General features: G+C 47.4%; 1 protein-coding gene across 1 annotated transcript in view; it reads right to left on the bottom strand.

The window, feature by feature from the left end:
* Positions 1-19057, bottom strand: part of TRAF5 (TNF receptor associated factor 5) — a 44181-nt gene extending 25124 nt beyond the window's left edge. Inside the window, exon 1 of the mRNA XM_080941227.1 lies at positions 18811-19057. The gene's annotated coding sequence lies outside the window, so the exon portion shown is untranslated. The remainder of the gene's footprint in view (positions 1-18810) is intronic.
* Positions 19058-24339: the final 5282 nt, after the last annotated feature.

Genomic DNA, 24339 nt, shown 5'->3' with positions numbered 1-24339 from the left:
GGCCCATGCCTCGGCGTTGCCTCTGCCCGGGCTGTACCCTGATGTGGAATATTGCTCTCTAGGAACCACATGGCTGTTCCTGTCTCACATCGAAGCAACTATCATTAGCTGCCGGAGACCCTCACGAGACTGGGGTCACCAACAGTTCCCTCATCACGGTGCGTGAAGGACTCCTGAGGGGCTCAGGAGCTGGAGCTTCAGTTCTGCCCTTTCCTGAGGCTGCGGAAGTGCGGAAGAATTGCTAGAGCCAGGACACTGGTGATGTGGCAGCTCACAAGGTGTCCGTACTCCCGAGGTGACGCCTCACCCCATCCTTGTCAGCAACCCCAGTTAAGCTTTTGGGTTCACCAAGCTAAACTGGTCTGTCCTTGGTCCTACGTGGGATCACACATCCCTTCCAGGCTGCCTACCGAGTGAGCTCTCACACTTGGGCTTCCGTTGGCATCTTCAGAGAACCTTTCCTGCGTCCTCCTGGTCTTAAGGCAGAAGGCAGATTGAACCCCTTGGAAGCATGGCCGGTCTTTAGATGGTGGTTGTGAATGTAGGTGGGTAAGAGAAAAGTGTATATAATCCTTTTCAGTTTTTAAGTGGGTGTGTTACCAAACCAAAAATAACCACATAAAACCTAAACACGGGCTCAGTCCAGCTGCTGGGCTCCTTTCCAGGGAAATCCCTGGTCTGAGATGAAACACACATCTGTATGATTACATGACTGAGTCTGTGTCCCTTGGGCATAGGGTTCACATCTGGTCTTGCTCATGTCCACACCCTGACCATTGTACAGCACCTGGTGTGGGGGCAAGTATGTGTATGCTGTAAGTTTGAATGGTTGCAGCTGGCCTTTAATACAGTGATTTCAACCTTTGTGTGTGTGTGTGCACTCTTAACCCCTACTTTTGAAGGTGAAAACTGTCTATCCATCCCATGAACTACACACACAGATCTAGGACCTTCTGTGTGTGCCTGGCCCCCAGGTAAGCAGTGGCCTCCCCAACATAAGTGTGGAGACTAAGGCCATGCTGTGGCAGTGGTTTTCAGAGTCTAGCAAGTGGTTAAATACGGGAGCCTCCTGGGTGGTCCCTGGGGACATCATCCTTTTACATGGTCACGTCAGGAGGGCTTGTCTTGCAGACTGTCAGCTCATCCAGATACACCCTAGCAGCTGTGTGGCCTGACAAAGCAGGGTAAGAGGTGAGTAGCCTCTGCTGGGATCATCTGCAGGCCTTTCTTTCCTGCATGCTCTTCCCACTGCAGTCCTGACTCAGCTTTTCTGTGAACCTAACATTGCCCTAAAATAAAATCTGGTTTTAGTAAAAGGAGGATGCCTAAGACTTCCTGTCTGTGCTCTCTTCTCTCTGTCTCTGTCTCTCTCTCTCAACTTCTGCTATATTTGAGATTAAAATAGAGAAACTTAAGCAAGCTATATGTTAACATAAGCAATCTTTTTATTAAAAAAAGTGAAACCAGTGAAGAGTCAAACCATTTCACATTTTTGTCCGACTCCTTCACATCCAGCTCAACAGGCCACGACTGAGTCCTCACCTGGGCACCTACAGAACCTGCCTTAGGGAACCTTCTGTGAAACAACTTTGAATTTATGGGGGCGGAGGGGGGCAGAAGTGGCCAATAGTGGTGTGGTTTATTATGGGTTTGCAGGTGCAGATCCCCTAAACAGGAATTAGGCAGCCCCAGGCAGAACCACTGTGTATTAGTATTCTCCCACTGTGGTGGAAGTCAAGGGCAGAAGCCAAAGGCAGAAGCTGGAAGCACACAGCTGGTTCTTACCTAATTCACCCGAAGCTGTTGCCAGTAGAAACTGTTTAGGTACCAGGGGTCCCTGAGGCTCATTTTGGAAAACGCAGTTGGTTTGGCTGCTGGGTCTATGCCCTCCCAGCTGGGTGGGTGGCAGTGCTAGCAGTTCTTACTGTCATGGACATTTTCTTGCTCCTGGTGAAGAGAGAGCAGGGGCCTCAGGACTGACTGTCTTTGCTCTCCTCATTTGCATATGTATTTCCTAGACCCAGCCAAATGTATGCCCTTGCCTGTGTCAACACTCCTGAGTCTGTTGGGGCTCAACCATGGCTTCTCCTGCACTGCATGATTAAACTGCTGTGTGTATATTCAGTTTATGTGAAGGAAGTGGAGTGTGTCCTAAGGTGGGGCACTACTCCTTCCTTCTGAGCTTCCTCAAGCCTCCACCCACTTGGGTCACCCACAGGAAAGCCCAACAGAACTACAATAGGCTGACATCTATTCGCCTAACACTGTCTAATTAGCTAGAGGTTTTCAGTCCTTAATGGGGACTATGGAAAGTCCCACCTTCTCATCAGTGTTATCAGAGCCTTGTTATAGGACCAACAAAGAAAAGTGTCCAGCCCTTAGCAAAAAGAAAAAAATCACCATCACAGAGTATGGGAGCCTTTCTGTTACCAACAGTGGCTTATTGTGCCAGAGACAGAATGCAGGGGTCACTAAGGAATTACTAGTTCAAGCCAGGAAGGAAAAGAAAAAAAAGAAAGAAAGAAATTGCATTTGCCTGCTCTCTTTAAAAAAATCAGTCATTTTAAAGTTCATTTTTCAGTTTCCAAAGGATGGCAATAAATACCACACTTTGATTACTTTGAAAATGATCATATCATGTATGTGCATATGTACACATGTCAGATTCCCTGGGGCTGGAGTTATTATAGGAGGTTGTGAGTTGCCAGATATAGGAAATGGGCCCTGAGCTCCAGCCCAAGAGCAGCATGTACTCCTTAACCTCTGAGCCATCTCTAGCTCCCAACAATTTAAGTTCTTTACTTACCTCACTTTAGGTTTTCCGACTAATTTTTAGAACCACATAAATACCCTCAAATGTGAAAGCTGGAAGTCTTAATTTTCTGGGCAAATGTCACCTGTCAGTCTCAGGTATTACAAAGTAAACAAAGTAACAAAGTAATGAACAAGGTAACAAGGCAAAGTAAACAAAGTAACAAAGTAAGCAAAATAACAAAGTAACAAAGTAAACTGAAGTGGAAACTTCTGGTTGTTTGGAGACTTAGTTGTATCAAATGATGTTTTGCTAGGGCACACAGGTGAAAGGATGTCCTCTTGCTAAAGCAAACACTTGTATTGGTTCACCTTGCATAGTGTTGCTGAACAATGCCACCATTGAGAGAAACTCACTCAAGAACTGCTCATGAGGTTCTGAGGCAGCTTGGTGCTTCAGTGGCCTCACCTCAGGACAGTTGGTGAGCCTGGTAGTTTCATCAGGATTGAACTGCAGCTGTATGGTGTCTGCTGGCTGAAAGGACTGGACTGTAGCTGCTGGTTCGTGCCTGGTGTCTGCCTGCCTAGAGGACTGGTCTGCAGCGCTGAGTCATTTTTGGTGTTTGCTACAGGGCTGAACTATTGCCAAGCTCATCCCCAAAGAACTGTTGCTGGATGGGTCCACATCCCCCTTATGCTAATTTTCTCTTCCACTACCTCTGCTGGGTGGTGGGCTAGAGAAGAAGTTGAACCCTTATTAAAAGTAGGTTGCAAAAAATGTATGCCTACAGTAAACAAAGTCACAAAGTAAACAAAGCAACAGAGTAAAATGGGTTCTTGCTTCTCTGTCCACCTCACCTCATGTCCCAACACCTTTAAATTGGTAGTATTTAGAAAACTTGGGAATGTTTTTATACATTGGGTTACAGTTCCTAAGACAGAGACTCAAGTGGGTTTCAAATTCTGCTTCTTGGGGGAGATTTAGTATCTCAAAAGCAAAACTCAAAGAAAAGCAAGCATAGGACCAGCAGCTGGCACTGTTTCTGCCCTGCTTCTTACCAGCTATGGAGCCCTGAGTAAAACATATCTATCTCCTACCTTGGCCGGCCCATCCACTAATTCCCATAGAGGGACAGTGTGTGTTGTACCCTGTGTCAAGTCCTGAGACAGCACAGACCTGTGATAGTTCATTGTCCTGCAAACCCTACAAGGGCAGAATTCTGAGAGAAAATGATAAGTTACAATAGCCCAGTCACAGTGTAGGACTTCAGTGTAGGACCACTGGAGCCCGGATGAAGCTTAGCAAAAGATGCTGAAATGTCTCTGCTGAGCTCACAAGCAGCTAAGCTGGACCGAAGGAAGCATTTTATGGATGAAAACACAAAGAAATTTCCCCGAGGGCATGGCACAAGATTGAGATTGGTTAATAATCAACTGTACCCAATTGTGAGAAGAACGGATGGAGCAGTTGCTTGCTGCTCACCCACATCGACTACTTGCCCATATTCATCCTATACTTTGCTTTGCTGGGGCAATTCTCTGTACCCAGAAAATGAGTGAGACGAGAACAGGCCCTGACTCCAGAAGAGAACAATAAATGGGGGCAGAGACACAGGATGAGAAGGAAGCCAAGGGTGTGGGCATGAGGCTTTCCAGGGCTGGCTGCTTCCCAGGCCATCTTACTGGGATGGGTGCACTATGAGTCAAACCAGCTGACATCCTTCACTTATATCAGAGTAAGTCACGTGTTTCCGTTGGTAAAGTGTTTGCTTTGCAAGCATGAAGACCTATGTTTGCTTCCCCAGAACCCACATATTAAAGCCAGGTGTGGTAGTGTACACTTGTAATGCCAGCACTCCGTAGGTAAAGACTGCAGGAGCCCTAGGGCTCACTGACCAGCCAGCCTAGACTACGTGGCGAGTTCCAGGTCAGTAAAAGGCCCTGTCTCAAAACAACAAAGTTGATGGCACCTGAGAAGAGAAACATGAGATTGTCCTTTGGCCTCCACATGCACGTGCACACATGCACATACATACTACTGCACAAATGGACACACGTGTGCACACAAAATTTTTGGAGTAAATCATGATTCCTCAATCATATATTCTTATCTGTTTTCAGCTTCCAAGGGCAGGTGCTCTTTGTAATATCAAGGTCTGATTTAAAAGCTGTCCAAGGATCGCTCAGCATATCACTGTGAGGAACATGGGGGGGGGGAGGTGCATTGCATTTGCAATTCATATCATGTGAATTTCACTTCATAAAACAAGACATGATGCTAAGGACAGCAGGAAGTTCCAGTAAAGATATAAACTTGACCAACTAAAACATTCGCAAAAATATGCTCAAGGAATTAAACTTTTTTTTTCACCTTACAATTTTCTTGTTGATGGTGGCATTAGATGTAATACATAGTCTCTGCCCTCCCAAGAGAGCATATGGTGAAACCCTCAAATTCGCACCCACTGGGGAACGCAATCTCTGTGAAAGCCAAGTGTGATCTGACCAGAGAATCTCTCCTATAGTCTTCTGTGAGCATTTTCTAGACCCTAGATTCTAGACCGGGTTAGATGAAACCTCACCTATGTCTGTGGAGAAGCCATCGCCTTCCCACCAGGTCTTCTGTAGGACAGTGTTCTAGTCAGGGCTTCTACTACTGTGGTGAAACAGTATGACCAAAAGCAGTTTGGGGAGAAAAGGGTTCATTTCAGCTCACAGCTACCACCACATCACTGTCCGTCACTGAGGGAGCCACCAAGTCAGGCTGAGGCTCTTCTGAAGCTTCTGTCAGTTGCAGTGGTGAGCCTCTCTCTGCGATGGAGAAGCAGTTCCCTCAGACAGGGCTCTTCTTGAACCCTGACCCCCCCCCCCCGCTAGAACCAACACAAACTCTCTGTTCTCCACAAAGCTGAACAGGGAGGCCCTGGAAGGCAGGCGTTCCACAGCAGCCAGATGACATGAGACAATTGGGAGGAAAGTTTGAGGAGTCCGGAGAGCAGGACTTTAGTTCCTCAGAGAAGTGTGATTTCTCTTCAGCTGGTCAGGAAGCCTCCAATTCCTCATTTCCAGCAGCAATGGTGACAAGATAAGGGTGAGGGTTGCTGGGCAGCTCTAGAGCCACTACCCACATTTGTCCTGAGCCACACGTGCCTTCTTCCCCTATTGGGGGGGGGGAAGCCTCTGGAAGACACTGTTTCCCCTCAAGTCAGCCAGAGCCAACCAGGGGTATTTTTAAGTTTCCAGTCACAACAAAACCTTCCCCTCAAAGACCTGCTTGGCTCCAGGTTTGGGCCTCCTCCCAAACCTCAACTCTGTGGTCCTCATGGTCTACAAACTTCTCATGGGACAGACATGTTTCATTAAACTCTACCCACAGAGCCAGCAGATTCTGACTGAGAGTGCTCAATCAGCATTTGGTAAATAAATGTGGTAGGGGCCTGACATAATGGCATGGTGCTAAGGGGCTACTGGGTGCAGGTCAGGACAGGTCCAGGTGAGGGGACTCTAGAAAAACATGCATGGAACCCAGGAGCTAGAATTAAGTGTGGTAGGAAGCACCGTCTACCTGTAGCTTGCTACCTCATACACCTAGCTTGCTTTAATCCTGTGTTATACATATTACCACATTTTCAAATGAAGGAACTGAGGCTTGGAGGGGTCCTACTCCAGGAAGTGGTTGATACCCATAAGGAATCAGCAGGAGCTGGGGTCGTTCCATGCCTCTGCTTCCTGGTGACCCACAGGGAGGCAGTGTATGTGGGTGGCATCTCATGGACTGTGCGGTGGACCAATCTGGATTCAAATTTTGGTTTTGCACCTCATACATAATCTTATAAACTCAGGCAAGTTATTTTGTCTCTACACCTCTGTATTTAGCACACCAATTAATAGTGACAATGTCGCGACCTCGAAGGTCTTCGGAAGAGAAGATAGCACTATGCACAGAGACAGCTGCTTTTGTAAAGAAGTTTTATTGGAATGCAGCTGGGTTAATTTGTTTGCAGATGTTACCATGGCAGAGCTGGGCAAGCTAACTGGGAGAGTGCAGGTCAGCACACATCCTAAAACAGTGACTATCTTCTCCCTATGGGACAAGCCAGCCAACCCATGTCTACATGGAAAGTGTAAGCGTAGCTGGGGAAACAGAATGTGCTGCAAGGACTCTGAAGATTATGAAGCCCGTGCAACCCCACCCCCACTGGCCATCTCCCCTCACTCTCAGGATACTTCTACCTGACTCATCTGGCTGCAAGGTTCAGGAATCAAAAGTGAACAGGAGGGGCTGGAGAGATGCTCTTGCAGAGAGCTCAAGTTTGAATCCCACCACCCACATGGTAGTTCACAACCATCCATAACTTCAGTTCCAGGGGATCTGACACCCTCTTCTGACCTCTCCAGGAACTATGCACACACACAAGGTGCACAGATACATATTTGGGCAAAACATTTATGAATCAATCAATCAATTAATCAATCTTCAATCAATCAACAGATCAATTAATCTTTAAAAAGGAAAAAATCAAAAACAAAGCCAACTGAAATATATGTGAGCTTTTTATCTGGTACCTGCTGCTGCCCCTAAACAAATCTAAGGGCTGCTTTTTGCATCTTCAGTGAGCTGTTTTCCTTCTACCCAGAGCTGTTTTGTGTGTGTGTGTGTGTGTGTGTGTGTGTGTGTGTGTACATGTGTGTCCTGACCTCAGGCCAACTTCAGACTAGCAGCACCCCCAGCCACACAGCACACCATTTTTCCCTCCCCAGCTCCAGGTACACCTGTACTTACATGTGTGCATGAATATGCAGTGTGTGTGTGTGTGTGTCTGTGTGTATGTGTGTGTTTGTGTGGTGTGGTAAAGTGTGTGGGGAGGTGTACATGTGTGTGTGGTGTGCATATGTGAACAGGCATGTGTGTATAGGTGTGTGTGTGTGTGCAGGTGTGTGGTGTGTGTTTATGTGTGCATGCAGGTGTGTGGTATATGTGTGTATACTGAGGTATGTAAATGTGTGTGCAGATATGTAGTATATGTGTTTGTAAAGGTGTATGTATGTAAGTCTGTGTTGTATATGAGTAGGTATTTGTGTGTGTGCAGGTATATGTGTGTGTATGTGTGTGTATGCAAAAATTTGTACATGTGCAGGTATGTCCTGCCCTTAGACTAGTAGCACCCCCAGCCACACAACCCACCATTCTTCCCTCTCAGCCTCAGGTACACCTGAACCCACATGTGTGCATGCATATGCAGTTCAAAGGTCAACCTTAGGGGTCATTCCTCAGGAGTTGTTCTTTTTTATTCTAAGTTGGGGTTCTCTCGTTGGTCTGGAGCTAACTAGTTAGGCTAGGCCAGCAGTATGTTACTGACTGAGCCATCTTCCTGCCTGAGTCCTCTACCTGTTACCACCATTTGTTCAGAACTCAGATTCCTTGGGTCATCTAGCCACTCAGTCCCTCAGTCAGCTCCTGTGTGCCAACACACTTTGCTGAGAATCTATTCCTACAGACATACTGGGAACAAAAAGTACTGCTGAGTCAGCCCCAATTTTCCTCTCCCTGGGCACTGCCCAAAGTCTATCCTCAGCCCTGGAGTATCTCCCAGTCAAACGATCCATTCTCCCTCTCATGCCTTGTTTATAGAACCACACCTTCCTGTTGGTACCAGCAGACCCGTCTTTTATCAAACGCCCCAGCATCTTTCTGATCTTTCCTGCCCTCCTGAGCACATCTGTATTCTGCTCCTGAATAAACTGGGGTGTGGAGCCGAGTTATTTGGGGTGAGGAGTGGCTTGTGGTATGCCACTCTTCAATCCTCCTAGCCTTGGGGACACTGAACTGTTAGGTTCTCCTCCAAAACTGATGACATCTTCAGGGTTAGTTCTCTGCCCTTGTTCTTGCCCACAACTCCCACCTCTTATCAGAAAGGCATCCTCATCTAAAGCAGACCCATGGTGGGTCTACCAGCACAGATTTACTGTTCTTTCTCCTCTTTCCTTTTCTGGCTATCTGAGTTGTTCACACAGACAGATCTACAGTGCATATAACATGGAATGTGAGATTCCAGTGACCATGTGGACTCAGAGCTTGGATACACAGTCAAAAATCAACATGCTAGATTTAGCCTAGAATTCTGAAGCACTTTCAAGTGAGGATTGAGCCCCTGATCCACTTTCATTGGTCTGGAGGTGTTCTGAAGGAAGGGAAGGCCATTCTAGTCAGGCTCCAGAACATGCAAGGCAGTGACTACAGTGGCCCTGTATCTACAGTTCTGCTGTCTGTGGTTTCTATCACCTGTGACGAACCAATGTCTCAAAATATTAAGTAAAAAGTTCCAGAAGTAATTAATGAGTTTTAAGCTGCATATATTCTTTTGTAGTAGCACGTTGAAATCTTATGCCTTCCTTTTCTATCTTTCTTGGAATCTGAATCTTCTCTGGACATTATCTTTACCCAGAGTATCTATGCTGTGTACACTACCCACCCACTAGTCACATGGAAGTTGTCTTGGTTATCCGATCAACTGCTGTGATTTCTCAGAGTTAAAGCAAATCTTGTTGCACATGGACAAGTAATAACACTGGCAATTTATTACACCATTTTGTTCTGTTCTATTTACTATTAGTTGTTATTCATCTCTTATTATGGTTAACATGAATTAAACCTGATTATCTATCTAGGAAAAACATAGTAGACATAGGTTCAGAATTATCCAAGGTATCAAGTACCCACTGGGTATTTTGGAAGTCATCCTCTGATACACAAGAGCCTTGGCTTGACTGTTAGCTACCAAAGGTCATATTCTAGCTCTATCTTTTCACCAGTGCCTCTGTCCAAGCTCAGTAATACATATCCATCTTCAAATCTGGAAGCTGGCCACAAGCATGAGCGTTGAGGTCATATTTTAAGAGGGGCTCATGGGAAAACCACCTTCTAACTGGCAGGGAGGCCAACACTGGCCTGGACCCATGGTGAAAGCAGGTAGAGAAAAGGTTGGCACTCACAGCCCAGCCTCATGGAGCAACACATCCGAGATGCTCATGTGGTGGTCATTCCAGGCTTGACTCCAACACTGTATCCCTTAGATGAGACTTAGCTCTACCCACTGTCATGATGGGCAGACTGGATCACAACCACATAAGGGGAGCAGCAAGGAATCCAGTGAGGAGATGTAAGAAAAGCAGGCAGAGTGAATTCGAGGTGGCCTTTTCCTCCTTCAGGCAGCCTTCAGAAGACTGAGGCAAGAGGATACTGAATCCAAGGCCAACTGGGCTATATAATAAATAACACACCAATAAAGAAGGAAAGAAACAGAAATAGAAACCATGACCAGGAAAATGTTCTGGCTCAAGCATTACCCACACCGAGCTCAATCCCAAGGCATCTACAGCTTGATTTTTTTTAATTATTTATTTTTATTTTAGATACATAGTGTTTTGCCTACATGTATGTCTGTGCTCAACATGGAGCAGTGCCCACAGAGATCAGGAGGTGAATCTGGTGAATCTGTGACTCGAGCTGGAGTCACAGCCAATTATTGGCCACTATTCGGGTGATGGAATACACACCTGGGTCCTCTGGAAGCCAGCTCTCTAGGACCTAACACAATTCCTCATGTAGTGGTGACCTCCAACCCTAAAATTATTTTGTTGCTACTTCATAACTGTAAGTGTCTACTGTCATAAATTCTAATGTATCTGTGTTTTCCCAATGGTTTGGTCAGACCCACAGTTGAGAACCACTCCCCTACAGCCTGATTTTTCCTGTTACATAGTTTTACAAGGGTCTCTACTTAGGCCATTAGTCTGCAATAATATAACTTGCTTCAAGTCATACAGCTATCAATAGGAAGGAGGTTTATTTGTTTTATTTTTGATTTTTTCATTTAACATTCCAACTTTATTACTCATATACTATGGCAGCTTGGGAATTTGTCAAAAAATTTAAACCATGTCTTGTCTTTTTATGAAATTTAAAAAAATATGGATTTTCTCTTGTTACTGTTCCAATATTTTTATGAAATAATTAAAGTCATGGTATCTCTGGATCATAGTTACTATTAGGTATGTATCAGATACTAATTTGATTATGAACATATTACTACATTGTACTAATATTATTTGAAAGATATTTATTTTCTAAGCAGAAGCAAAATTTATAGAAAAATCTATAGATTATTCATTGAGACAGCAAAGACACTGGAATAAGAAACATTCACAAATCATATTATGTCTTTTTTCCCCATATGATATCTTACTGTGTCTAAATTTTTTTTAAAGATTTGTTTTTAGGTATATGAGTGCTTGAAGTGTGTGCAGTGCCTGGCCACAATGGTGCTCTGCATACTCTGGAATTGGACTTAAGGACAGATGTAAACCACTATGTGGGTGCTGGGAAGAGAACCCAGGTCCTCTTCAAGAGCAGCAAGTGATTTTTTAACCACAGAGACATCTCTCCAGCCCCTGGAGTAGAGATTTAAACACATATCGCTTATCTTTGATCCAAAAAACTTGGGGGTGATAGTGTTTTTAGATTTTAAATTTTAGTTTATTTTTAAGTTTTTGGAGTTTTGAAACATTTGCATATACATAACAAAATATTTGGGAAATGGGATCCAAATTTAAATTAAAGAAATGCATTTAGATATCATAAACACATTATGTAGATTGTCCTGAAGCTGTTTGTATTTTAATGTTAATTCTACTTCCCCAAGAAGGGCTGCCTAGTCATATGACTCCAACTGATCCTTCCCATTTTAATTAGTGAAATAAAGGAAAGCCAGTGACTGTGCGGGGCAAGAGAGGTGGAGAGAAGGGAGGTCTGAGGAGGTCAGAGGGGGAAGGTCATGGTGACATGGAGCTTCCCAAGGACCAGCTAGACCCAGGTGATATTGATTGGTGTTTAAAAGATAGGAACATTAAGGGGTTTACAGGTCTAATATCTCATATAAAAGGGCAGTTTGTATCTTTGTCTATTTGATGCAATCTTGTGTAGAGGGTTTGTGGATTGAGAATTGAACATATAAACCTGTATGAAAAGCTATCGGGCTGTAGAGTTGTGTTTGTGGGATGTTGGGGTACAAACACACCCTGAGACAGAGGTGGAGAATAGGTGGTAGTAAACCGCCAAGAGAAGGGTGTTGTGAGGACAAGTTGCCCCCATGGTGGCAGGGGCTCTGTATCAGGGTCCGGCCTGAGGAGTGAGACCTCGGGCCGGTAAAGAGATAAACCATTTTTAATTTTTAATATTTACTACAACAACCTTATATACAGATAGCCTGACAGTGGCTCACAGAATGTGTGAATGTATGTGACTGAACCTAAGACCTCACATATGTTAAACAGATGCTCTATCACTGAGCCTCTCCCCTGCCCTGTTTTTACATTTTGAGATGGGGAGTCTCACTAAGTTGCCAGGTTAGTTTTGAACTCACTCACTTTGGAGCCCAGGCAGACTTGAATTTCCCATCTTCCTCCCTTCAACTCTAGTTGCTCTGTCCTACCTGCAACTTCAGCCCATTCCTTAAACCCCAGCCTCATTTCAATGTCCTCATCTGCTCTTTTGCGTTGACTAGTGTCACAAACCTAAAACCCATGCCCCCTCTGCCTGTACCTGTTAGTTCTTCCCCGTGCCAGTGAAATGTTACCACCTCCACCCTCACCTTGTCAGTGTGGGCATCATCCTTGGCTCCTCTCTATCTCACCACACCAAGCCTGTCAATCTTTTGCCTCCATCCGGTTCCCACTGAACTGCTTTTCCTGGTTTCAGTGCACCTTCCCTCAAATCTGCAGCCATTCCTCCCCTGGAGACAGCCCTGGTCTCAAGGTTGGCCTCTGAAGTTGCCTATTCCCTTCCAGCCTGCAACCGGAATGGCTTTTTTAAAGGCAGAAGTCAGTAGAGCCCAGTCCCAGTGGATGCATCCACAAAAACACTCCTACAGGTAAGGCTCAGGGACCACTGTGGAAGAGGAGGCAGGAGGGTTCTAAGAGCTCCTTTGCTTCACAATACCCCATTAGCCAACACAGAGCCCAACACCTGCTGCTCTTGCTACCATGTATCAAACGTTCATGCCTTTGCTCTCCGATCTCCCTACCCTAATAAAGTATCCTGGGAGCAGGGCTGTTCTGCTTACTGAGGTCCAGGCCTTGGAGCATCACAAACTGAGATGAACGGATACCACTTCACAGCCAGCAGCAGCCTCTGTACCACTGAGCATACTGCTCCAGGACCACGATGCTTTATGCCAACTCTCTGTGCACCTTGAACTTGTACAGGTAGAGCAAGGGCGATTCACGGTGGCTGGCCTGGGGTGGTCTGCAGGTGGAGAGACTAAACCTTGAACGAGTGGTCTCCACTCACACAGGGAAGAGCCACAGAGGAAGTGGCAACCTCAGGGCACTGGGCGCCTGAATAAACAGGAAAGCGTTGAGAAAGGATGTGCATGAACAGACAGGCAACAGTCCAAGTCAACCAATGGCCATGAGGTTCTTATCAAGGTCCCCCACCCTGAGGTGCTCACTGCACAGTCCTCGGTCTTAAAAATCCCATTTGCCAGGGTCTTTTTCACAAGACTACACCATGGCAATAGCATGAGGGAAACCTTTCGCTTTCACACCCCCCCTCCTTGTTTTCAATATCTATTTCAAACTTTTCTCTTCTCTACAAACCTTGACCACTCCCTCCAGCCTCCCCGGGAAACTTTACTTCCTACTGTGCAGAAAAACATAGAAGTCATCAGACCAGAACAGACTCTGCTTCCTGCCACCACACCTGTGTGTCTCCCTGCGTTGGGCCCCTGATCTGTCTGCCCTTGTCCTCTCATGGTGACTGCAGAGGTAACCTCTGATTTCAGCCAAATTCCCTAGCTGGAAAATACCTGCCCTGAACTCCTGGGCACTATCTATGATGGCTTCTTGCTTGACCATCAATTAACCTCTCCACACCGGCCAGCTCCATCCTTTGGCACCTAGTCCTAGGTTCTCACAGAACTGCAGAGCCAGAGCTTTGGTTCTGTCAGATGTCCCTGGTATCCCTGTGTCTCATCCCCACATCTGCATGAGCCTCCATCCCACATAACCTCAGCTTCCCTAGAAAAACTCTTAACACCCCCAAACTTCTCTTGTCAAGGCCACTTGTGACTTTGTGTGCCACTGGTCATTCTGGTCTTCCCCTTGTCTGTCCTTGTGGTAGCATGTGACACAGTTAACCCCCAACTGCTCAGATTTTACAACAGGTACCTTCAAACACTATATAGCTTCCTTGAAGGCACCCTGAGCTGATGTGGAAGACGGTGTACTATGAACCGAGACCCACCCACTCCTTTGAGACCCACCTGAACTATTGCAGACCTCAAACACTCCAACAAAGCATCCAAAACGGAGCAGACATTCCTGCCCTGGCTGCTTCCTCCAGAGTTACCTCTCAGTGGAAGTTCATTTTCTTCCCTGACTACAAAGCCGGCTCAACACCAGTGTCTGCCCATGACCCTTAAACTCACCTGATTTTGTAGTCACATCATTTTGTTCTGCTCCCTTTAAAAACATATCTATTTTTCAGTGTGCATGTTTTGCCTGCAAGTATGTATGTGTGCCATGTGCAAGAAGAAAAGGACATCCAATCTTTGGGAACCAGAGTTATAGACCATTGTGAGCTGCTGTGTTGGTGTTAAGAACCGAACCCAGCTCCCCAACAGGAGCAGCCAGTGTTCTTACCTGCAAACTCATCTACCCAGCCCTGCTTTGCTCTGTTGTCTTTGATTATTCTGACTTGGGAGATACCACAAGTTTTCCTAGGCTGTACCCAAGGTGAGTTGCCAGCGTCTCTCTCAAAAGGCCCTTTGCAATATCTGCTTAGCTTGTGGCAGCCACCAACCCCTGTCCTTCAATTCTAAGCCACCCATCTGAATAAGGGCTGAGGGAGACACAGCTCATCACATCCTGTTCCCGGCGACTTGGAGCCTTTGGTTTACATCTCCCATCTGCTTTATTTCCCTCTGCTCCTCCCTGGGTTGGCCTTCTACCAAATGCTATTTGTTCTCAAAGCTGCAGCCTGGTTTGAGTCTTCCCAAGGACCCAGAGTCCTGGCCCACGCCTTGAGCCTTTGAAGTTGCCTGGGACTCATTCTAGCTAATCCCCACTGTTCCTGTCCTAACCTACCCACCCCTGCTGCTGAAGTCTCTCTGGCCTAGACTGAGAAGCAACAGAATAGGATATCATGGTTTCTGGTCTACCCTGGCACATGGACATTCATCTGACAGCCTGTGTCTGCTTTTTATTTAAACCTAAATGTCTTTAGGCCAGGCATACATTTCCCATGGCCCCAGAGACCTCACAGCTCTAGTGTTGTTAAACAGTCTCCCTGAGCTCCCAGATCCTGGGCTTGGGGTGAGTACTGGTTCATTTTATCTGTCCAGCAGCCCCAAATGGGAGAATGCACCACCTCTTTGAGCCAGCCAGGCCAACAGATACTCACGAGAGTTGGGCAACTTGTTGATCACATAATCACACCCAGAAAGTCAAAGTGTGATTGCTTCTTGTGCTAGGGTACCAGATACCCTCAATACCAGCATTGGGGAGGCCAAGGCAGGAAGATTGCTGTTAAGTTTACAGACCAGCCTGGGCTACAGAGTGAGTTCAAGGACAGCCTGAACTATGCAGTGAGATTTTTGCCTCAAAAATAAAAGCAATCCAGATTTGAATCCAAGCTTGCCAGATTATGCAGCCCACATTCCTACGCTCTGCCGCAGCAAAAGCAATGGGATGGGTGTTAACCAGGCTAAGTCTTAAGAAGACCCTCTGCAGCCATGTGGAAAGAAATAAAAGACAATACAGTCAAACCTAGACCTGAAGAGCGTAAACAAGTACTTCGGGCTGTCCAGGAAAGAGACGCCGAGCCTGATTAGGGAGCTGACAGGAACAGGGAGACTTTGCAACCGCTGGGACAACTGGGAGGCCAAAGTGGCTGACATGAGTGACAGGGGTATCCTGGGAGCTCTTGAGACACCACAGCCAATTAGGGTGGCTAATACCACAGGAACCAAATGTCTTTCCTTAAGAATGTAGTTTAAGGGGGGCTGGAGAGATGGCTCAGTGGTTAAGAGCACTAACTGCTCTTCCAGAGGTTCTGAGTTCAATTCCCAGCAACCACATGGTGGCTCACAACCATCTGTAGTGAGATCTGATGCATCTGAAGACAGCTGTACTGTACTCAACATACATACATAAAGAAAAAAAAAGAATGTTGAAGTTTAAGTCTTGGAGTGAAGGAACTCCAAAAGTGACATCCAGACGCAGACACAGCCGCATTGGCACCTCCAAGGCAGGGGGAGGATGGGAGGAATAAGGCCGCATTAGGGAATGCCAATGAGGACAGGACAAGGTCCAAGGAGGTGGCTGATGGACAGGCTGGAGGACAGCTGCAAGGCGCCTGCTGGCGACAGAGGATTATCAGACCCTGGAGCCCTGTTAAGCCTCAGAGCAGCACAGCAGGTGCAGGGAACCCAGTGGGGCATAAGCCCAAAGTGCAGACATCTCTTTCCAGAGGCTTCCAGTGAGCCTGAGAGATGAGAAACTCTGGGAGACACAGGGTCTTCCAGGTCACTAGCAGAAGATTGAGACCGAGGGGCAGGAGAGCGTCTCAGGAAGAAGACGCACAGTAGGTTGTTCATGGGTGGAGGTGTCTGGCTGGGCTGGGAGGAGTTGCAGCTTAGCCTTGAGGGGAGAAAAGGCTGTGGGGAGATTCCAGAGGTGTTTTGGGTTGCACAGGGCACAGCAGCACACGTGCACACTGCCCGCACATCTCAGTGCACAGCAGCACACGTGCACACTGCCTTTGCTAGAACATCACAGCCAGCTGCCTGCAGATACGAATATGCAAAATGTGCTGTGGACTAGAGTTTCTGTCGGGACTAATGAGCATTTTCACTTTTATTTCAAGGTCTGCTACTATTCCACTTCCTCATAAGACACGGCTTGCCAGAGACCGTGCATAGGAATTCCTCATGTACTTTCCTTTCAGCAAAGCAACACACCAACTGCTGGCCCAACCCTAGGGTGGTGGCAGCAGGTGCCCCGTCCCTTGGTATTTTTGTTTCTGTCCTATAGTGACTCACCTTTCCCTATGTCTAGTGCTGGTAGATATTGCACCTGCCACCCCTCCCACCCTGCCCAGAAGACCCCTGAGAGAGCTGCAACCAGGCTGAGAAAGCACTTAGAGACTGCATCTGTCCTTGTGTCCTCTTCCTCTGGTTTGCTAAGACTTTAAAACTTCAGCTTGGGGCAGACTCCTTACTATGTCCTCTCATCTGTCCAGAGAATCCTGGGTTCCTCTAGGAAAGAACTGGAAAGAGCCTGTTCCTTGCTGCAAGGATCTCTCATCACCTCTGAGTTCCAGCTTGAGATCAGGTGGACCGGAACCTCTCCCTTCTGTCCGGGAAACAGAAGCTGGTCTGACACGATAGGTTATTTATAACCTGCATCTTAATGTGATTCCTGGGATCCAATCAACTCTCACTAACACCGCTCCTCAGTAACTGGGAGACTCACCCCAAATAAACCGAGTGCAGTCAGCATCTTAGACTAACCAATGCCAGATTCCAGGCTACCACAAAATCAGACACAGATCTTGCCCCAGTCACTTCTGGCTGATGGACAGAGAGGTATTGGTTCACACAATGTCAGGGAGGGGCAGTTCCCAGCAGAACTTTACCCGAATTGCTGGGAACAGATGCTGCAGGTACTGAGGGGATTCTGGGTCCTTTGGCTGACCCCTCAGACTAAAGGGGAGGTAGGCAGTTGTGGCTCTCTGAGAAACCAAGGTGACAGTCCTAAAGCAGAAACTTCAGAGTCCCACGCCTGGCCCAAAGGCAGAGCTCAGGGGTTGTGGACACTTGGGGCTTCCCCTCAACATCTGGGGGATGTGGAAAACAACCCTGACTCACAAGGGTGTCGTGGGGGACAAAGTGACAGCATGTGACATGAGTGAGGAGCAAATGGACCCTAAGGGGCAGATTCACGCTCAGTGGCTCTCTTTTCTTCAAGGTCTCCCCCAGGAAACTGGGGATTGTAACTAAGGTTGATTCTCCTACTAGTCAGAGGCTTTGGCTGCTCCACTTTGCAAGCCACCCTATGACACCCCAGAAAGGAAAGCTCAGGTCCCTATGTCATCCACCCACATCCAGTGGGTTCTCCACTGACGTCGGCCATCCTTCTCCCATACCACAGGCTTCAGCCATGGACCCTGAGAACGTCACCCTTTTCTGTTATGGCCCCTTTCCACAGCTAGCCCTACAAGAGACCCAGAGAAACTACTGTCCCATGACCCATTTCATAAACTAACTACAGGAACAAAAACCTAGGCTTTTCCCACCTTCATCTCCCACCCATCTTTCCATCTGCCTTTTCTGCTCAAATCACTTGTCCAAGGTGTCAGGTTTTCATCCAGACCCTCAAGTGTGTTAGGATCTCTGGCTTTGGGCTGTATGAAGCAGTTCAGACAGTGGCAACTGGATTGGAGAGGTCTTGTTAACCCAGACTTTTGCTGTCTATCTCTCACACACCCAGGAAGTTCTGTTCTAAGAAATGCTTTAACCGATTTCTTTACATTTTAAGTATTCCCGAAGACTTTAAAGATGCACATATTCTTGGAAAAGGGAACCGTCCTCTTTGGCCCTAACCTAGTTTTCACACAGCCCGACATTTACCGCGACAAGCTGCCATGGAGGGTTGGGGAGAAGGGAATCTCTCCTCATTTCACAGACCTTAGCCCACAACCAGATTCCGACCAGCCCCGCGCCTGCTGCAGCAAGATAAAACCGAGTTCTCACGTAAGCAAATCTGAAATAGCCAAATATGGAAAGCCAGCAGCTGGAGTGGAGAGGCTGAGGAAGAAAGAATCCAACCAGGGTGACCCAGAAGGACCCGCAACAAAAGTCGTCAGAACTGTCTTCAAAACTGTCAGACCTTGCAGTTGGGTGGCAAGGGGGTCAAGCAGTGGTGCGAGAACTGTCTCAGCCTAACCTGCGGTGGGTGCTCACCTCTAAGCGCCTGGGTCTGCTGAAGTCTGGAACTCACCTTCTGTAGAGTCGGGTGCTGTCTCCAAATGAGCACGCGCAATAGCACCGGTGCAGGTTTGAGTCCCTGGCATTAAGCTGGCGTTAATGGGCCGTGCTCACAAGTCTGGCAAAAGTGTCCCAGGCTGGACGCGGGTGTCCCGGGTCGTCTCAGTCCCCCCGCTACCACACACGCCTCCGTCCCACTGCCCTGAGCCACTTTCGGTTTTTGAGGAACCGAGACGGTCAGCTCACCCGGCCTTCGCCACCTACGGGGCTCTGGGAGTTCCGCGGGCGTTCTACAGCGGCGGCGGGCTCTAGGCTGCTTTGCAAGGCCAGCCCCAGCGGCCGACTCCGGGAGGGGCGGGGCTGAGGACGGGGGCGTGGTCAGGACGCCCGAAAGGGAGAGCGGAGGATGGGGGTGTGGTCATGGCGCCCAAGAGGCGAGGCTGGGGAATGGGGGCGTGGTCGTGACTCTCAAGAGGCGGGGCGTGAGGCTTCTAGGGTGGGGGCCGGGAATTTACCGGAGCTGTCGAAGTATCCACTAGATGCTGGCAATCACCCAGACCCTAGAAGCCTAGGTTTCTCTTTCTAGAAACATTAGTACCTTATGTGCCTTTGAGCTGTATATATTTCGCTCTTCACTTAGCCTCCCTCCGCCCCCCAAACCTGCTCATTTTCGAGCAGACACCTTTGCTCAAGAGCAGAGATCTGGCTCCAAATCACGTCTTCCCTGAACTTGCAGCAGAGCAATACACATCCGCCAGCCTTCGTCCTGCTATTAGTGTAATGTTGGCAGTCGGCTGGTCTCTTGTCAAAAGCACCCCAGACAGTTCTTCTGGTCTTCAGAGCCATCTAGTGGAGTGTGCCTGAACTACGAGAGCTCTCTGAGCTCTGGAGGTGAACTGAGTGGACCCACCCAAGGCTTGAGCTTGAATCCTGGCCTCCTAACTCCCAAACAAACACGGTGCTGTTACAATGTATTTGCTTTACAAGTTCGCGATAATTGCTGCCTCTGTGAACGAAGCAAGCTTCTCAAATCTAACCTCTTCCAAGTGGGACAAGCTCGGGAAATACTTATCCAAATGTCCATCATGAGGAGACGTGAGTACTAGACACCTTGCAGTGGACACGTGTGCACTGAAGCTGGACAGCAGCCTTAGGGAGCAGATGTGGGATCTGGTGCGACAGTCAACAGGAGCCCCACATCCAGGTGCAAATCTTTGGTTAACCAAACTAAATCCTCCGTGGAGAGATGGCCTGTGGGTGGGCATGCTTTGGCACTCTGGACCAGCTTACTCTTGTGAGAACTGAAGAGGCTGAGCCCAAGTCTTCTCCTCCCTAGCCCTTCCCACAGTACCTCTAGTTACCTTACTTTCCACTTCCTTTCATATGATTACAAGATGACATGACCCTTTGTATTTAGACACCATGGAAAACAGGCACTATAGATGGGAAAGACAATGTCTGGGATGAATAATGTAGTTCGGGTTCTGAAAGGAGTAATCTGTTCTAAATATGGGATCCAAGGTCTTGGTATAATGAAATCCAATCTGTGATAGAATAAGTTCTTATTGTGTTCCAGATGGTAGCCACCAGACTCCACAAACAGATGTCTAAATATGGACAGATAGAACTTTTTTGGTTGGGTTGAGGAGGTGTGGCGGCGAACTTTAATGTTTTTGTTTGCATGCATGTCTGTGCACCACGTGTATTCCTGGTGCTTGAGAAAGCCAGAAGACAGACCCGGAATCACAGACCATTGTGAAACATCGAGTGAATGCTGGGAGTTGAACTCAAGTCCTCTGGAAGAGCAGCCAGTTGCTCTTAGTGCTAACACGGGAGTAGCCAGAAGTGAAGGATACATTCCTGGCTCCTGGTGTTGATCCCAGAGTCAGTCTCTTGTAGCCCAGGCTGGCTCACATTTGCTATGAAACTGAGGCTCACTCAAATTCCTGGTCCCCTTCTCCTGTCTCCTGAGCACTATGATTGCAAGCATTACACCAGCACACTCAGCTTTCTTTCTTCTCTATGTATGTCATGTTTTACCCTTCCCATATACCTTCAAGAACGTTTATGTTTGGGCTGGAGAGATGGGTCAGTGGTTAAGAGCACTGACTGCTCTTCCAGAGGTCCTGAGTTCAAATCCCAGCAACCACATGGTGGCTCACAACCGTCTGTAATGGAATCTGATGCCCTCTTCTGGTGTGTCTGAAGACAGTCACAGTGTACTCACATAAGCAAATCTTCAAAAAGAAAAAAAAAGAAGAAGAAGAAGAAGAATGTTTGTTTTGCTTTGCTTTATTTTGAGACAATCGAAGGTGTCTCTGCAGGTGTCACATCAGGGCCATATTTGAGCAGTTTTAGTATTTTGAAAATATTCAGTATTTAATATTTAACAGTAAACTGATTTGCTAGTCTTTAAACTAGATTCGCCTACAAAGAGAAGGACTGAACTATACACACAGTCTTTCTGCAGAAGGAAAGGACAGACATCTGATTCTTCAGGTCACTCTACGGTCGCCTACTACCAGTGGTTTATTTAGCTGGCTGGTGTGACTGGGGGCGGGCAGTCTGATGAAGAGGGAAAGCTGCCACCTGTTTGTCGAATGCATTATTTCCTTCCGGCTACACAGCGAGACTGGTGAGGTCATGTGTCAGTTGAGGAGAAAATGCACAATTCCAGGGCAGGTAGGCAGAAGCTGGACAGGGCGCAGGCTGTTCCGGGGCCTGCAGACGCCATTACGATGAACAAATTGTGCGATAGAGACAAGGGTGGGGGCCGGGGGAGGCGGAAGAGTAGAGCAGTGTGCGCTGTGAGGAGAAGCTGCGAAGCTAGAGCCGCGGAAGGTTGTGACGGTGTGAGAGAAGGCTGTGGTGGATAGTGGGGTCAGCGGGATAATGATATCCAGCAGCCCACAGCGTAGACAGATGCAGACCCCCATCCCCAAACACGCTACCGGCCATGAGATTGCCCTAGCTCTGGGAAATGCCAGAGGTCCAAGATGGGGAACGGCTCACTTTCTGGATTGGACCTCCAAAGAGGGACCACCATGGCTTATGGTGCCATGAAGGCCATGTGTGGCCCTGAGGCGTCAGGCAGGGGTTGAGCTGATGTCCGTGGCCCATGTTACCACCAAATACCATGCAGATATCTGCAATCTATGCTCTAGCCTGAAGCCAAGTTGATGTTGGTGGGCTGTGCTGCCAACAAAGGCCATACTTATCTGCATGGCCTTTGCTGTTACCAGAGGCCATAGTGGTGTCTGAGCCCATGCTGCCTCCAAGAACCTTGTCTGTGTCCATGATCTTGCTGCAGGAGGTGGCCATGGTCATGGTCTGTGCTAGTTCCAGAAACCATGAGGATGCCACGATCTGAGCTCTAGCTGACTGTAAAGAGCAAGGAAGATCCTTTGGCAATGATATCGGTGACTGCAGATGGGGTTGAGAAAGAGAGGCATGAAAGGTCTCTGTGATAACCTCCCACCCCCACCCTCATCCCCACCCCCGAGTAACAGCCTGAAAAGGAAGCCATCAAAGAGAACTCTTATTTTAAAAAGATTTATTTTATGCATATAAGTACACTGTAGCTGTCTTCAGACACCCCAGAAGAGGGCATTGGGTCCCATTACAGATGGTTGTGAGCCACCATGTGGTTGGTGGAAATTGAACTCAGGACCTCTGGAAGAGCAGTCAGTGCGCCTAACTGCTGAGCCATCTCTCCAGCCCAAGAGAACTCTTAAGCACGATAAACTTGAGTGCAGCTCTCTGCAGTTGGTGGGGGTACAGTGGAGAAGGACTCAGCTGTTTTTAGGGAACTGGCCAGTGGAAGTTCGAACATGCTCCAGTGAGTATGTGAACAACACAAACCGGACTTTTGTTGGCGGTGAGTGTAGGTCACAATTTGGGGGGGGCAGACATGGAAGGACTGGGAAGTGAGTGTGATCTGGGTGGATGATGTAAATATCCCAAAGATTCAATATAAACATTACTTTGAAACAAACAACCAACCAACAACAATAACAAAACCTCCATACAATCACCTAACATTAGATGTGGCCAGACAAGGAGAAAGCATTTTCCCCCCTGGCCTTCAAATTGCATATCTAATGTTGTGCTTGAAGTTGCCTTGATTAACTTCTGTTATAGGCTACAGTGGAAAGTCTGCTCATTAGGTGACATGTGAAGGATGGTGAACAGCAATCCCAGCAGAGAGCAAGCCTCCAGTTGTAGAAGACCTGCTGGTTTACCAAGTGTGTTGCACCAGCACCTATGAGTTTTCTTCCTGACTAGCAATGGAAGTGTGCCTTCATTCCATCAAAGACTCCTGCCCTCAGCTCTGCTTGTTGGTGAGCTGACCACAACAAAGAGATAGGCAGAGGGCAGATCTCCACACACTGATAGGATTTGCTTTTAGAGATACTCTTCTGCCCTTGGAGAGATGGCTCAGAGGTTAAGTGCACTCACCGGTTGCTCTTTCAAAGGACCCAGGTGGTTCAATTCCCAGCACCCACAAGGCAGCTTTCAACTGTGTATAGCTCCCGTTGCAGAGGAACTGGTGCCCCTTTGAGGGCTGTCAGCACCGTTCTCACCAGTGAAGCAGTCCCCAGCAGCAGGCAAATATCCACACATATAATACAGGCAAACTACATACACATGAAATGCGTTCTCTAAGCCTATGGACACAGTAGCTGCAATTCTAGCTTAGAAACCTAAGAAACACCCATGTCTCCTTTGTTCTGCCTTGCTGCTAGCTGGTACAGGACCCCTGTGGTCCCATCCTCTGTGTTTGTTGAAGGGCGCATTGAATCCACATGCCTGTTCTTTTCACACCGCTTGTGTCTTGAGTCTGCCTGAGGAAGCACTTCGTTAGGGGTTTTATTGCCCTAATCTAGACCTGCTGTTATTATATGCCTGGAGAAATGTGGGTACCCCTGAAGACAGTTAGCTCTTCAGTCTCATAACTCATATTGTGGGAAATATGAGCAAAATGATTTGTCTTTCCTATCAAAGGGTTTAACAAGACAAAATTTTATTTAAAAAAAAGTAAAGAAGCCTCTTGACAGAAATTCAAAGTTCCTTCAGATTCAGCACTTCATGAAATCAAAATGTGTGCTCAGGGTTGCTCCTCTTCTTAACGATGTAATATGCTTCTCCACTGTCTGCTCTGAGGTGGCTCACACGCTTGGGGGCCAACTGACCACAGAGTCAGGCACAAGGTTGCTGAGTTTGTAGTAAAGACCCAACAGCCCCCCCCAGTTGTGTTTGCCTCCTTAATTTGACTATACATATATATATATATATATATATAATTATATATATATGTGTGTGCACACGTGTGTGCAAGTGCGCACTCACCTTGCTGACATACTTCCGATTGTGTATTTTTCCTGAGATCTTGGATCCATTTCTAGCAGCACCCCACCATTGTCCTTAAAAACCTTGCTCACCCAAATTCCTGCCAGAGTCCTAAGACTTCACATTTGGAAAACCCACCCTCAACAGTGGTCTCTAATTTGTCAATAACAGCTTGCAAATACCCCAGTGAGAC

This window comes from Micromys minutus (genome assembly GCF_963924665.1).
Source record: "Micromys minutus genome assembly, chromosome: 1".
In the NCBI taxonomy this organism is placed as follows: domain Eukaryota; kingdom Metazoa; phylum Chordata; class Mammalia; order Rodentia; family Muridae; genus Micromys; species Micromys minutus.
Note: the sequence above shows the minus strand (reverse complement) of the source record. Positions and strands in the feature narration are given on the sequence as shown.